At 45.0% G+C, this 15,487-nt stretch overlaps 1 protein-coding gene and 1 pseudogene across 2 annotated transcripts in view; one reads left to right on the top strand and one right to left on the bottom strand.

The window, feature by feature from the left end:
- Positions 1–15,487, bottom strand: part of LOC143956078 (uncharacterized) — a 94,509-nt gene that overhangs the window by 52,079 nt on the left and 26,943 nt on the right. The window lies entirely within an intron of this gene.
- On the top strand, positions 8,849–14,110 carry LOC143955378 (uncharacterized; annotated as a pseudogene). The gene is made up of 8 exons (XR_013269801.1): positions 8,849–9,629; positions 10,411–10,512; positions 11,151–11,285; positions 11,374–11,497; positions 11,614–11,711; positions 11,793–12,014; positions 12,170–12,305; positions 12,903–14,110. The product of XR_013269801.1 is annotated as an uncharacterized LOC143955378 (transcript).

Below are 15,487 nucleotides of genomic sequence, written 5' to 3'. Positions count from 1 at the left end.
ACAGTGATTTTTTTTTTCTAGTTTTATTCATTTTTTCTTTGTGTAGCGATGACATTTTGGACAAAGTGTCTGTCATATACAAACTTAGTTTTTGCCTCAGAACAGTAAAGGGGTTCTAAGGGTTAATTGTGTAGGTTTAACTTTGACGACAGTTTGGCGGGGCTGTGTTAGAGTTCTGCCTGGTCATGTGTACAGTTAGGTGCACATGACAGGCTCAGAACCAGGCCTGGTTGGACGTTTTGGGTATCAGCTTCCCCGGAGCCAATCAGTGGGTGCACCGGGCCCCCGCTGAGGAGTCTGGGGAGGGGTACTTAAGATGTTCAGGTTCGTTGGTGAGGCCTTAGCCGTCTGTTCCTGATTCTGGACCGGGGTAGCCCCGCGAGGGGTCCCGGTCACGGGAGCGTTCGTTGCTCCGCAACATGCTTCAGTTGGCTAGCCCCAATAGACCAGCCTGGTCTGGGGTAGGGATCCGTCTGTTCCCGAGTCTCGGAAACCGGCTGGTCCGAGGCGTAGTAACTGAGGGAGGATTCAAGGCGTCCGGGTGTGCTCTCGGCTTGGAGGGGCACCGCAGCTCGTGTAAGTGACCGGGGAAGGACTCTTCGGAGGGGGGGGAAACAAGCTGGCATCCTGAGAAGTGCCTGGTTGCTGAGTTGTGAAGGACACTGACGAATTCACTCTTTTTTCAGTACTGTCAAGGAGACAGAGGACGTTCCAGGTACTGAGGAAAAAAGGTTCTGCTTCTGTTACCAGTTATTCAAGGTCAAAGATTTCACAAGTTCTGGATCAAAGTGCTGACTGCCATAATCTCTGGCTAGAGATTTATTCAGCCTTGAAGTGCCCAGCTGCGAGTGGCTACTCTCTGGGTGGTATTAGAGACTTTCTGATATTAGCAGTTCAAGGTGCCTGAGCTTCTTCACCCTTGCCCTCTGTTCCCATACGAGACTGTGTTGTTGGATGTTACCCCTGCAAATAAAAACCTTTTATAAAAAGGACTTTTATGGTGTCAGCTTCCAAAGTTGTTGGGTACTAACTCTGGGAACCCCTAGACATGGAAGAACCAGCCAAGCGGAGGTAACCGGTAAGCCCAAAAGTTAAGGCTGCCCTGCCAAGGGTTATGGCCGCTACATTTGTAAATGTAATTTTTGCGGTAGCACATCCTACGGGGAAAAAAAAACAATTGTACAGAGACCCATCCAAAATGCTCAACAGAGTCTGGTACAGATTTTAAGGCGGTGTAGCGGTACCCCCCCACTGGAGCAGACTGGATATTGGTTTTCTCAGGTCTCCCACTGATTAATCCACAGCCAGTCACAGGGTATTTTCAAACAGCCAGGTGCTCACTCTCTTCCAATCATTGTCGCCAATGACCAGTCTAGGGGATTTGGTTTTGTGTTTTTTTTTTTTTTTGGAGAGCTTGGATAGGTGAAGGCAATTAGTAGGATACTCCAAATGAACTATTCACAAGTGAGGACAACTCTCTCAATAGAAGTGTGTAGCAGATTATCTGTAGGACCATACAGATCCTGTATGGAATGAACAAGTCCCTTTGTAGCTGAAGGAACTCAGTGAACTGGGAGTAAAGATGGCCAAAAAATTAGAGGGGTTTTTAAACTAGGTGACGTGGGGGAGGGTCCAGAGGTATAGTCAGCGTCAGGGCTGGACTGGGACAAAAATGTGGCCCTGGACTTCATCCAGACCAGCCCACTTTAATTTTGCAAACAAGCACAAAAACACTTTATAAAACTATACGCAATTGTGCAAAAAAAACATAAGTAGTATAACATAAGGAATCCTCACTAACCTCTTTTATTATTTCCTTTATTCTCCTCTGTATTTTTCTCATCTTTCTCACATCACTGCGTGAAGTTGAGGGTGAGCCGCGCAGCCATTATTTTGTCACTGAAACTGGCCCACTGAGCCATCGGCCCACCGGGAAACTCCCTGTAGTCCCAATGGCCAGTACATGCCTGGTCAGCGTGGAACATATTCCAGAGGGTAGTATTGGCGGCATTAGTGGTAGATTGACTAACGCACATAAACCCGAGGTAAGTATAGTAACAAGTCCTAACGGCAATCTAAGAACACCCAATAAGAGGATAATACGCGAACCGTCAAAACTATGTGGCATGTTCACCAATGCCAGGAGCCTGGCAGACAAGATGGATGAACTAGAGATGCTGTTGTACGAGGAGGATTTGGATTTTGTGGGAATTTCAGAGACCTGGTTCAACAGCTCTCATGATTGGCTGGCAACCATTCAAGGGTATACCCTTTATCGCAGGGATAGAGGGGGTAAAAAAAGGGGGAGGGGTATGTCTATATATCAAGAATGTTTTCAGTATAAATCACACAAATAGGAAACATAAGGGGAATACAATGACACTGAATTTTAAAAGATGCAACTTCCCTAAACTACAAACCTTACTAGAAGATATAAATTGGGATAAAATCTTAGGAACAAAGAACACAGAGGAGAGATGGGTTTGCTTTAAGAGCATATTAAATAAGGGCATTAGCCAATGCATCCCATTGGGAAATAAATTTAAAAGAGTGAACAAAAGTCCTGGATGGCTTAACTCCAATGTAAAAATGCATATAAAAGGAAAAGGCCTTCAAAAATACAAGGTTGAGTGGTCATCATCAGCATTCAGACTTTATAAGGAATGCAACAAGAAATGTAAGGGTGCAATTAGGATGGATAAAATAGAACATGAAAGACACATAGCGGAAGAGGGCAAAAAAATCCCAAGAAATTCTTTAAATATATAAACAGTAAAAAAGGGAGGACAGACCATATTGGCCCCATAAAGAATCAGGAAGGCCACCTGGTTACAAAGGATGGAGAGATGGTGAAGGTATTGAATTTATTCTTCTCCTCAGTCTTCACAAGGGAATCGGGGGGCTTCAGTAACCCAAACTGCAGTGTTTATCCTCATGACACATCACAGGAAGCACCTCCATGGTTAACAGAGGACAGAATTAGAATTAGACTTGGGAAACTTAACATTACTAAATCACTGGGACCAGATGGCTTGCACCCGAGGGTACTTAGGGAACTTAGTCAAGTAACTGCCAGATCATTGTTCCTAATTTTTACTGGCAGGCTACTGACTGGAATGGAGCCAGGTTATTGGAGAAAAGCCAATTTAGCACCAATATTTAAAAAGGGCCCAAAATACATCCCTGAGAATTACAGACCAGTTAGCCTAACATCAATAGTATGCAAGCTCTTGGAGGAGATGATAAGGGACTATATACAAGATTTTAGTAATGAGAACGGTATCATTAGCAGTAATCAGCATGGATTCATGAAGAATCGTTCTTGCCAAACCAATCTACTAACCTTCTATGAGGAGGTGAGCTGCCAGCTAGATAAAGGAAGGCCCGTAGACGTGGTGTATCTGGATAAAGGAAGGCCCGTAGACGTGGTGTATCTAGATAAAGGAAGGCCCGTAGACGTGTTGTATCTAGATAAAGGAAGGCCCGTAGATGTGGTGTATCTGGATAAAGGAAGGCCTGTAGACGTGTTGTATCTAGATAAAGGAAGGCCCGTAGATGTGGTGTATCTGGATAAAGGATGGCCCGTAGACGTGTTGTATCTAGATAAAGGAAGGCCGTAGACGTGGTGTATCTGGATAAAGGAAGGCCCGTAGACGTGGTGTATCTAGATAAAGGAAGGCCCGTAGATGTGGTGTATCTAGATAAAGGAAGGCCCGTAGATGTGGTGTATCTAGATAAAGGAAGGCTCGTAGATGTGTTGTATCTAGATAAAGGAAGGCCCGTAGACGTGGTGTATCTGGATAAAGGAAGGGCCGTAGACGTGGTGTATCTAGATAAAGGAAGGCCCGTAGATGTGGTGTATCTAGATAAAGGAAGGCCTGTAGACGTGTATCTAGATAAAGGAAGGCCCGTAGATGTGGTGTATCTAGATAAAGGAAGGCCCGTAGATGTGGTGTATCTAGATAAAGGAAGGCCCGTAGACGTGGTGTATCTAGATAAAGGAAGGCCCGTAGACGTGGTGTATCTAGATAAAGGAAGGCCCGTAGACGTGGTGTATCTAGATAAAGGAAGGCCCGTAGACGTGGTGTATCTGGATTTTGCAAAAGCATTTGACACAGTCCCCCATAAACGTTTACTATACAAAATAAGGTCCATTGACATGGACCATAGGGTGAGTACACGGATTGAAAACTGGCTACAAGGGTGAGTTCAGTGGGTGGTGATAAATGGGTGTAGAGATGGCCCAGCCAGGTTGCTACGTGTCTCAGCATTCACACATTTCACCCTGCCGCCAGACATCCATTAGACACACTTCCCTGTCAATGAACAGTCTCTTGCTTGTTTTTGTTGTTTTTATTAGGGGATTGAACTTGGTTGGGGAAAAGGGACATGGGATCCCCATAGGATGAATTGTACTTTGTAGAATAAAAGTAACTGCGTCACACTTCTCAGCAGGACAAGATGGCTGACCCTAAACTTGACAGACTTTTTACCTCAGAACACTTCTTCCAACAAACGACTTCTCTGTCCAACTTTAGTACTCCTGTTACACCATTAGAACATGACTAGGCCTCACTCTGAATAAGTCCCTGTGTCTTTACTCAATGGCCCTGTGTATGCCGGGGTCTGCAGTACCCCTTTGTGGCAGCAACCAATTTACTTAATAAATGAAGATTGTCTACTGATCCCAGGAAGTCCGATTGCAAATCCCGCCCACAGCGACTTGACACAAACTCCCACAGTTTCTCCCTCTGGCTCTACATCCAGCTCCCCTGACATGTCTCTTCCAGAGCTTTCCACTGTGCTTTCCACTCACCGACACCTGACCTGGATCCTTCCTGAATGACATTACTCCGGACATGCATACCAACTGTCTCCTCCAGTTCCTGTTCCAGGACACCTCTCCATGACCGTTTAAAGAAAGGCTCCCTGCCTGAGGTACACCCCCCCCCCCCCCATAAAGGAGGTTCCCTCAGACACAACAGTCCAACACTCCGTCATCCAGTTCACCCAGCTCACGACTCTTCCCCCAGCAGGCTGACCATGGGTATGTGTAGGAGGTCTGCCTTCTGCCAATCCTAGTTGGGGATTGGTCAGAGCTCCTCACATTCTCACATGTACCCCATGTCACTCCGGCTCTCTGCCCTGCCCCTTTTCCAGAACATTCTCCCTGGAAACAGAGGTGGCCCCAAAGAGCTGAGGCATGTGTCTGTCACCTACTGCTATACTAAACCACTCCTCTGCCCCCAGATCAAAACAAACAGGCCTAGCTCACAGCATAGGCCTGCTTAAATTGACCTGCGCTGGCAGCTTACACTAAAACCTATACTAGCACCGACCTACCTAAGGTAGAGGGTGCTACATGGGGAATACTCGGAATGGTCAGGGGTGGGTAGTGGGGTCCCCCAGGGTTCTGTGCTTGGACCAATCCTGTTTAATTTATTCATAGACGACATGGGGGATGGGGTAAACAGCTCAATCTCTGTATTCAATACTAAGCTAAGCAGGGCAATAACTTCTCCGCAGGATGTGGAAACCTTGCAAAAAGATCTGAAAAAATGAATGGGGGGGAGGGGCAACTACATGGCAAATGAGGTTCAATGTAAAAAAAATTTAAATAATGCATTTAGGTGGCAAAAATATGAATGCAATCTATAGACTGGGGGGAGAGCCTCTGGGGGGATCTAGGATGGAGAAGGACCTGGGGGTCCTAGTAGATGATGGCATGCAATGCCAAGCTGCTCTTATCAAAGCAAACAGAATATTGGCATTAAAAAGGGGATCAACTCCAGAGATAAAACGATAATTCTCCTGCTCTACGAGACTCTGGTCCGGCCGCACCTGGAGTATACTGTCCAGTTCTGGGCACCAGTCCTCAGGAAGGATGTACTGGAAATGTAGAGAGTGCAAAGAAGGGCAACAAAGCTGATAAAGGGTCTGGAGGATATTAGCTATGAGGAAAGGTTGTGAGCTCTGAACTTATTCTCTCTGGAGAAGAGACGCTTGAGAGGGGATATGATTTCAATATACAAATACCGTACTGGTGACCTTACAATAGGGATAAAACTTTTCCACGGAAGGGAGTTTAACAAGACACATGGCCATTCACTAAAATTAGAAGAAAAGAGGTTTAACCTTAAACTACATAGAGGGTTCTTTATTGTAAGAGCGGCAAGGATGTGGAATTCCCTTCCACAGGTGGTGGTCTCAGCAAGGAGCAACGATAAAAAAAAACTATTAGATAAGCACCTGAACGACCACAACATACAGGGATACACAATGTAATACTGACATATAATCACACACATGGTTTGGACTTGATGGACTTGTGTCTTTTTTCAACCTCACCTACTATGTAATAATGTAACTTTGGCTCTTCAAGACACTAGCCAGTGTCCCCTTTAGCGTGCACCCAGTAGCTGACTCCTAGCCCCCCAGAGGAGGATCCAACGGCACAAGTCCCCAGGATCCCCTGTGGGAGTCTGTACTCACAAGGCTCTTGAAGCCCTCACGGCAGCCTTCCTCAGTAGCACCAGACAGGGCCAGTGAACATCCTCCCTCAGTCAGCTCTCACAAGAGCCAAGTAAAAAGTGAAATTATGTGCAGCACTCAAATCATTGAAATACATATATATACACACTAATGTACACTGTGCAATGACCACAAAAACTAATAATAATGAAAATGAGATGTGAAATTCGCACCCAAACTAAAGTCCATGTGCCATCACTCAAAAGTTGTTTTAAAACATATACATAGCAGTCTTTAAATAAATGGTGAAAATAAATTGTGTAACTAGAAGTGGGATTCCACGTGACATCAATGTAGAGGTGAAGACACAGACCGGTTAGTGAGGAGGCTAAAGCCGCGTACACACGACCAGACTTTCGACGGAGTTCTGACAGAGTTCTGACGGACTTTCCGAATGAGCGGACTTGGCCACACACAATCACACCAAACTCCGACGGATTCGAACGTGATGACGTACGACTCGACTCGAATAAGGAAATTCATAGCCAGTAGCCAATAGCTGCCCTAGCGTCGGTTTTAGTCCGTCGGAATAGCACACACACGAGCGAATTTCTCGGTAGGAACTGGGTCCGGCAGAGTTCTGGCGGAAAAATTTGAAGCATGTTCCATTTCTAAAGTCTGTCAGACTTTTGCGAATCAAAAGTTCGTTGCAGCCCACACACGATCGAATAGTCTGCCAGAATCATTCCGTCAGACTTTGGATGTTGAAAAGTCCGGTCGTGTGTACGGGGCTTTACCGGAGTGAGAGGACTCAAACGGGCATATGCTCAGTGAGTCAACAAGGCTTATGGTGCAACCACCAAAATATGGGGCCTCCACGTCTGGGTTCCAGATCAAGTTTGTAAGGCAAGCCAATTGGTCAAGAGATATCACCAAGAAGCGGTCTTCAGAAGCAGCCAACTTGTCACACCAAATCCTCTCAAGTGTTCAGAATAGCCTGACCTGACTACAGGAACCCACCAGGTTTCAGCTTCAAAAATTCAGGCTCTCAGGTCGACCAACATCAGTGCCTGACCTCACAAAGGCGCTTCTGGAAGAATGGTCAAACATACCCATTGACACCCTCCTAAATCTTGTGGACGGCCTTCCCAGAAGAGGTGAAGCTGTTGTAGCTGCAAAGGGTGGGCCAACTCAATATTGAACCCTACGGACTAAGACTGGGATGCCATTAAAGTTCATGTGCGTGTAAAGGCAGGCGTGCCAATACTTTTGGTGTATATCCTTTAGAATCACTTTAAATGCTTGCAGGCTGATTTAAGTATGTTGGAGGTTATATGCTTGCCCATAGCCTGGAGGGCTGGGTTGGTCAAGAGGCACTGGGGATGTCCTTTCTGACACTGATTCTACACGAGGACTTATTATATTACAAAGTTCTACACAAGAGTAGCAAAAGTGTGAAGGAAATTGTTTTGGGAATGTAGCACTGACCCCCGAAGGAGCGGCTGGGTTTTTTGGGCTTACCGTTACCTTCTCCTCCTCGTGCTCGTCTAGGGTTTCCCGAGGTTGATGACCCAATAAACTGTAGAGACCGACACTTGAATCTACTTTAGGGATTTTTATTTGCAAAACGTTAAACAGAACATAGTCTCTCAGTAGGGAATAGAGGGTATGGGTAGTAAAGCTCAGGTACTCTTGGAACTGCTAATACTTGAATGTCTCTCTCTATACAATCCAGGGAATAGCTATTCGCAACTGGATGTTACAGTTATGGGATAAATCCCCTTTTTGTGGACTTAGCAACCGACAGGTGATTCAAAAGAACAGACTTGGTTGTAGAACTTTAGAATGAGGAAAAAGTCTCTGCCACAGACTTGATTGTAACTGAAGGATGAAACTAGGAACTTTCATACGGTATGTGGATTCACTTTGGTGTCCTTTCCAGCTTAGCTTCCAAGCTCCTACCAAGCAGCCAGCCTCGTGCATGGCCCTCTTCTGAGGAGACCTCTCCTGGTTGCGTTCTCAGTTGCTTGGCCTCTCCAAACCCGAGACGGCACCGGACCACCTTGGAACACTCCTTCCAGTTACTGTGCCTCGGGCTAGCCAGCCCCGAGACTCGGAAATGGATAGATCCGCACCCCAGGCCATGAGGGCCTCTGGGGGCTGGTCAGGAGGACCAGGACCGGGGAATCAGAACATACTTCTGGACTGGAACCCAGAATCACGTGACCTCCGCACCTTAATTACCCTCTCCCGGAATACACAGCGAGACAGCGCACCCACTGATTGGCTCAGAGAGAGAGATTGGTACTCAATGCGTCCAACCAGACTGCGTTCCAATGCCTGCCAAAGGTGACACCCACACCTATGTCCAGGCAGAACATAATACAGTCCAGCCAAACTAATGCTGAGACCATAATTTACCATAATCAACCCTAAAACCCAACTATGGTCTTAGGAAAAACGAAATTTACAAAAATATAGCGCATGCTCTTCAGGAGGCGGCGCTACAGGAATAATACAGATATTGGTCCCAACCACAACACTACCTGCCTGGAGTTTGCATGTTCTCCCTGTGCCTGCGTGGGTTTCCTCCAGGTACTCTGGTTTCCTCCCACACTCCAAAGACATGCAGGTAGGTTAATTGGCTTCTGTCCAAATTTGGCCCTAGTATATGAATGGGGACCTTGGATTGTGGGCTTCTTGAGGGTAGGGACTGATGTGAGTGTGCAATGTACAGGCATAGAGACAATTGTAAACACTCATTCAGGTTGAACTGGGTGGACTGGTGTCTTTATTCAACCTTACTAACTATGTAACTATTGGTGAAAACCTGATATAACACGTATGAATGTGTAATAAAATGTAAAGTGCTGTGTAAATTGATGGTGCTATATAAGTACCTGTAGTAATAATAATAATACACATACAACACAAGGCCATGATTATACTGGATGCTTGTTGGGGCTGCAGTTCCTCTGAGCTCCACAAGGTGGTGATCTCACTTATACGGAGATAGTAAGTCTCTATGATACCAGTAAGCAGGAAGTGATGTCAGGTACAGACAGGAAGTGACGTCAGGTATAAATAGTAAGTCCCGGGTGAGAGGTAAGACAGGAGGAAGTAGAGAGGAGACATTGCTGGAGCTGGCATCAGAGGGGGTAATAAGATCTTATTTTCTATTTACACCCAGTAACCCCCCCCCTGTCATGTCCGTCCTCGTCCTCCATAGTCACTGTGACGTCTTTTATCTCCAGCAGATGAGGATACACACATATATAGTGTGGAAACCTAGATTAACCCCTTCATGGTCAGAACGCTCCCCCAGTTACAGGGCCGAAACATTCTCTTCATTTTGGAGATCTGTCACCTTTCCCACCGATCACCTTCTCACCTCATCAGTCTATACCAGGGGTCTCCAAACTTTCGAAACAAAGGGCCAGTTTGCTGTCCTTCAGACTTTAAGGGGGCCGGACTGTGGCCAGTGGGAGTAAACAATGCCCTATCTTTGGGGCAGAAATAGTTGGTATCAGTGGAAGGAATAGTGCCGCATCATAGGTGTCAGTGGGAAGAATAGTGCCCCATTATTGGTGTCAATGGCAGGAATAGTGCTCCATCTTTGGTGTAAGTGGGAGGAATATTGCCTCAAGGGCCAGATTTAAGGCCACATCTGGCCCACCTGGGCCGCAGTTTAGAGGCCACTGGTCTATATTAATGGATTATATGTTTACGTTTTAAGTTTACATGGTGCGGGGTTATTTAGACATACAGGGAATCTTATTTAGGTTTTCTTGGCTACAGATCGAAGACTAATGAAAGATAAACGTCTCAAAAGAGAACAGTCATAACCCTCATATTATCCCCTCATACACCCCCATCATAATATTCTACAACCAGTACAACCCTTATAATGATCATCTATTATCAATTATTGGTCTACAGGAAACCTGTATAGTTCAACTGAGGATGGAGGAGGACCGGAGTCACATGACTGAGAGGATACTAAACCTCACCCTGGAGATCATCTACCTGCTGACCGGAGAGGTGAGGAGGATTCTGGGAGGTCACATGACCTCACTCTTATCTCTATTAATAAAACACAGACCTGACCGGAGAGGTGGGGAGGATTTTGGGAGGTCACGTGACATCACTCTTATCTCTATTAATAAAACACAGACCTGACCGGAGAGGTGAGGAGGATTCTGGGAGGTCACATGACATCACTCTTATCTCTATTAATAAAACACAGACCTGACCGGAGAGGTGAGGAGGATTCTGGGAGGTCACATGACATCACTCTTATCTCTATTAATAAAACACAGACCTGACCGGAGAGGTGAGGAGGATTCTGGGAGGTCACATGACATCACTCTTATCTCTATTAATAAAACACAGACCTGACCGGAGAGGTGAGGAGGATTCTGGGAGGTCACATGACATCACTCTTATCTCTATTAATAAAACACAGACCTGACCGGAGAGGTGAGGAGGATTCTGGGAGGTCACATGACATCACTCTTATCTCTATTAATAAAACACAGACCTGACCGGAGAGGTGAGGAGGATTCTGGGAGGTCACATGACATCACTCTTATCTCTATTAATAAAACACAGACCTGACCGGAGAGATGAGGAGGATTCTGGGATTCTAACATGATGTTCCTATTGGTTCTCCAATACAGAGATTTCCTCTTGTGAAGTCCGGTGATCATATGACCATCACAGTGCCTCCATGTGACTCCCTAAAACCCGAGAGACACAACATGGAGAAGATTCTAGAAGTCACCAAGAAGATGATGGAGCTGCTGACAGGAGAGGTGAGGAGGATTCTGGGAATTCTGGGACATTATCCAGTAACAGACAAGGGATGTGTCTGGATGGTGACTGTATCATTGTGTGTGTCAGGTTCCTATAAGGTGTCAGGATGTCACTGTCTATTTCTCCATGGAGGAGTGGGAGTATTTAGAAGGACACAAGGATCTCTACAAGGACGTCATGATGGACAATCAGCCGCCCCTCACATCACCGGGTAAGAGGAGACTTTATTGTAAAGGAGAGAGCAGTACGGAGGCTCCACCTAGATCCCCCATCATCTGATAAACACATAGAAACAATGTATTCAGTCAGTGTGTGTGTTTCCTACAGATGGATCCAGTAATGGGAACCCACCAGAGAGATGTCCCCGTCCTCTGTATTCCCGGGATTCCACACAGGAAGATCACACCATCCCCCACCATCATCAGGTAGGTGAAGAACAATCACTGATAGCTGAGATTTATACAGAAATGATTCAATGTTACAATGAACGTTTTATTATTATTTAGAGTGGAAACCTCTGGGATTATAATATTGTTGTGAAAGAAGAGTTTAAAGAGGAGGATGATCAATATGGTGTGATGAAGGAGTTTTCTGAAGAATGCAAGAACCTCTACAAGGTCAATATAATGGAGCCACCTAATACCGTGAACCCCCCAGAGAGATGCCCCCGTCCTCTGTATTCCCGGGATTCCACACAGGAAGGTCACACCATCCCCCACCATCATCAGGTAGGTGGAGTTGAGGGTCGGGAACATAAAGTGATTGAACACTCTGACATGTGGAGATGATGTGTGGACTCTACAAGATGATATTTTCTATGTGATCTCACATCATAAATACTTCTATGTTACAGATGTTATTTTCTGCCATTCTGTTGGTTTAGGGTGAAGATCTGATGAACATGAAAGTTGAGGGTGAAGTAGAAGAGACGTATGTGAGGGATGATCAGCAATATACGGAGGAGGCTGGAATGACGAGGACATTCATAGAGGAGGACACTCCTACAGAGATCACCACAGGTGACCCATCAAATATTCTTCTCTTATCTCTGCTCTGTTACTGCTCACTGATTGGTCCAGAGTAGGGCGGGAGCTGAGTGATATCAGCCAATAATAGGTTGATAATGGTCTCCTCCCTGTACTGATACCCTATTTGTGGTTCAGCTGGCAGTATTAGGTTGTGGGTCACTCCTAGTTACAGTAGCACAGATATGATAACACAGATTGAGACTTTCTTAGGTTGGTCCCTCTTCTTCCAGCCGACTTATAGCTAAATGTCAACATAAAAATCTTGTTGGGATGAAAAGTGAAAAGTAGAATAAAGAATGACCCTCTTGTCTATCAGAGATCACATGACCCAGTGCCTGGGCTTGTGGTTGTGTAAAGAGCATGGACCTCCCAGCCCCCATTGGTTCCTGCTCTTCTGACAAGGCTGTGTAAATGTAGAAGTGATCTGGGAGGAGGACCAAAGGACTGAAGAGGGGGGAAAAGTCCCGGCTGGTTGGGACCTCCACAGAGAACATCTCCTCACTCATATCTACCTGATCCAGATGGGATCTTGATGGAAGTGAACTAACCCTCTCATATCTATTGATGATGTTTTTTATATTTTTCCAGGACACGCCATGGAGAAACCCTCAAAGGATCGTCTCACTTTATCTCCAGGTTGTAGAATGGAAGATGAGGCCATCACAGGAGATTGTGGAGGAGAAAAGACAATGATCTCCACTATGGATGGTGGACTTCACAGTGTGGATAGACCATGGAATCCCTCCGACTCCGAGCAACCTCGTACTGTGGGGGATGGTGCCGGGATTCAGGGAAAGGAAACCTTTCCTGAACATGGGGAAAGTTTTAGCTCTGAATTAAGTCTTTCTGTACATCAGAAAACTCACACTGGTGAGAAGTCGTATTTTTGTTCTGAGTGCGGGAAACGTTTTCCACAAAAGTCCAATCTTTCTGTACATCAGAGATCACACACGGGTGAGAAACCGTATTCCTGCGCTGAGTGCGGGAAACGTTTCTCACAAAAGTCCAATCTTAATACACATCAAAAATCTCACAGAGGGGGGAGCCCCTATTCCTGTGCTGAGTGCGGGAAAAGTTTTTCACAAAAGTCCCATCTTTATGTACATAAGAAATCTCACAAGGGCGAGAAGCTCCATTCCTGTTCCGAGTGCGGGAAATCTTTTCCTTATAAATCAGACCTTGTCATACATTATAGATCCCACACGGGGGAAAGGCCGTATTCCTGTCTCGAGTGTGGGAAAAGTTTTTCACAGAAGTACCTCCTTTCCAAACACCAGATATGCCACAGCGGTGAGAAGCCGTTTTCCTGCCCAGAGTGCGGGAAATGTTATCCACGGAAATCAGAACTTGTCACGCATCAAAGGACTCACACGGGAGAGAAGCCGTATTCCTGTGAGGAGTGCGGGAAATGTTTTTCACAGAAGTCCCACCTTATTGTTCACCAGAAATGCCACACGGGGGAGAAACCGTATTCTTGCTTTGAGTGCGGTAAGCGGTTTGCATATAAATCTACCGTTGCCATGCATCAGAGGTCTCACACGGGGGACAAACCGTATGCCTGCCCAGAGTGCGGGAAATGTTTCTCGTGGAAGTCCAATCTTTACAAGCATCAAAGATCTCACAGGTGTTAAAAGCCACATTCCTGCCCTGAACGCCGGGAAGGTTATTTGTGGAAATCAGAAATGGTCACACGTCAAAGATCCCGCCCTGGAGTGATCCCGCGTTTTTGTCCTGGGTGTGCGGGAAATGGTTTCTATGGAAATCGGAACATGTCAGGCTTCAGAGCTTGTACATGAGGAAGAAGTCGTACTTTGGACCGGAGTGTGGGAAATGTTTTGCTTGTGTAGCAATGTGGACTACATTTGCAAAGTACGTGATCCTCCGCTGGGTCCTTCAGAATGGCAATTGCTCCGCGTGACTATACACTAGACATGTGCAATTCGTTTAGTTCCAAATTAGTTTTTTAATGAATTTTGACAAATTCATTAATTCCGAAAGTTCCGAATTTTTCAATTTACCAATTTTGGAAATTTCGAAAAATTGGAAAAGTTCGGAAATTGGAAAATTTCGGAAATTCTAAATTTCAGAAATAGGAAAATTCGAAAAGAGGAAATTCGGAATTGTGGAAATTTGAAATTCCGAAATTAAGAATGAAAATCCGAATTTTTTCAATTTCAGAAATCTACAAATTTCTGAATTTTTCGAAATTAGGAATTTCGGAAATTTGAAAATCCGAAAATAAGAATGAAAATTTGAAAATCCGAAATAATAAAGATTAATAACTATTAAATTAGATAAATTATTATAAATTTGGCTGTTAGTGAACGTAACGAGTAAGAATTATCTTAAATGATGAATGCCGTGCCAAAAAGACTGGAATCTAATAATAAAAAGGTTTCGTTATTATTATTTATTATTATTATTATTTATTATTCATTTGTTTAGATGCGGCATTCGTTATTTCGGATAATTCGTAACTTCGGATAAATTTGTATTTATTACATTCACAAACAGCCAAATTTGAAAGGAAATTCCAATACTTATAATTTAAATAGTTATTATTAGTCATTATTTAAAATTTTACTGATTTTCTTTCTTTTTAGATTTTAAAATTTTTGCATTTTTGAATTTGCTGAATTCCGAAAAGTCGGAATTTGAAAATTAGCAAAGTCGAAATTCGGAGGTTTGGAAATTGGAAATTCCGAAAAAAAAGTAAAAAACAAATGAAACTAAAACTAACACATTTTTTGTCAGTGCACATGTCTACTATACACATGGACTACATATCCCAGGGATCTTTGCTACCATCAGGGAGACTGCTGGTAGGAGCTATAAAAGAAGGCAGAGGCCCGTCCCCGCACTCTCTTCCTCCTGGGCCTGATGCGTGACGGACCTCTCCGTGCAGGGAGGGTTGAGGTTCGCGGCCTACCACGCAGGGGTACAATATTCCAACCCCGGATGAGAAGGGCCTGGCCCTGCTTGCTGTTTTTTGGACATCCACCAGACAACCAGTGCTTCGAGCTTTGCATCGGGAGATCGTCTCAGCGGGGTCCACTGCATGAGAGCTGCTGTCCGGAAGCCATTGAATCGGCCTGGTCGTTGGCGAGAGGGCAATCGCCCACCTTTGCAAACCTTTCCTTATTACTTCACTGGGACACTGTATAAAGACAGCT

This window comes from Lithobates pipiens, unplaced genomic scaffold (genome assembly GCF_037356315.1).
Source record: "Lithobates pipiens isolate NorthernLeopardFrog02 unplaced genomic scaffold, aLitPip1_a1.2 Scaffold_35, whole genome shotgun sequence".
Taxonomy (NCBI): Eukaryota; Metazoa; Chordata; class Amphibia; order Anura; family Ranidae; genus Lithobates; species Lithobates pipiens.
The sequence above is the reverse complement of the archived record's forward strand: the minus strand, read 5'-3'. Positions and strand labels throughout refer to the sequence as shown.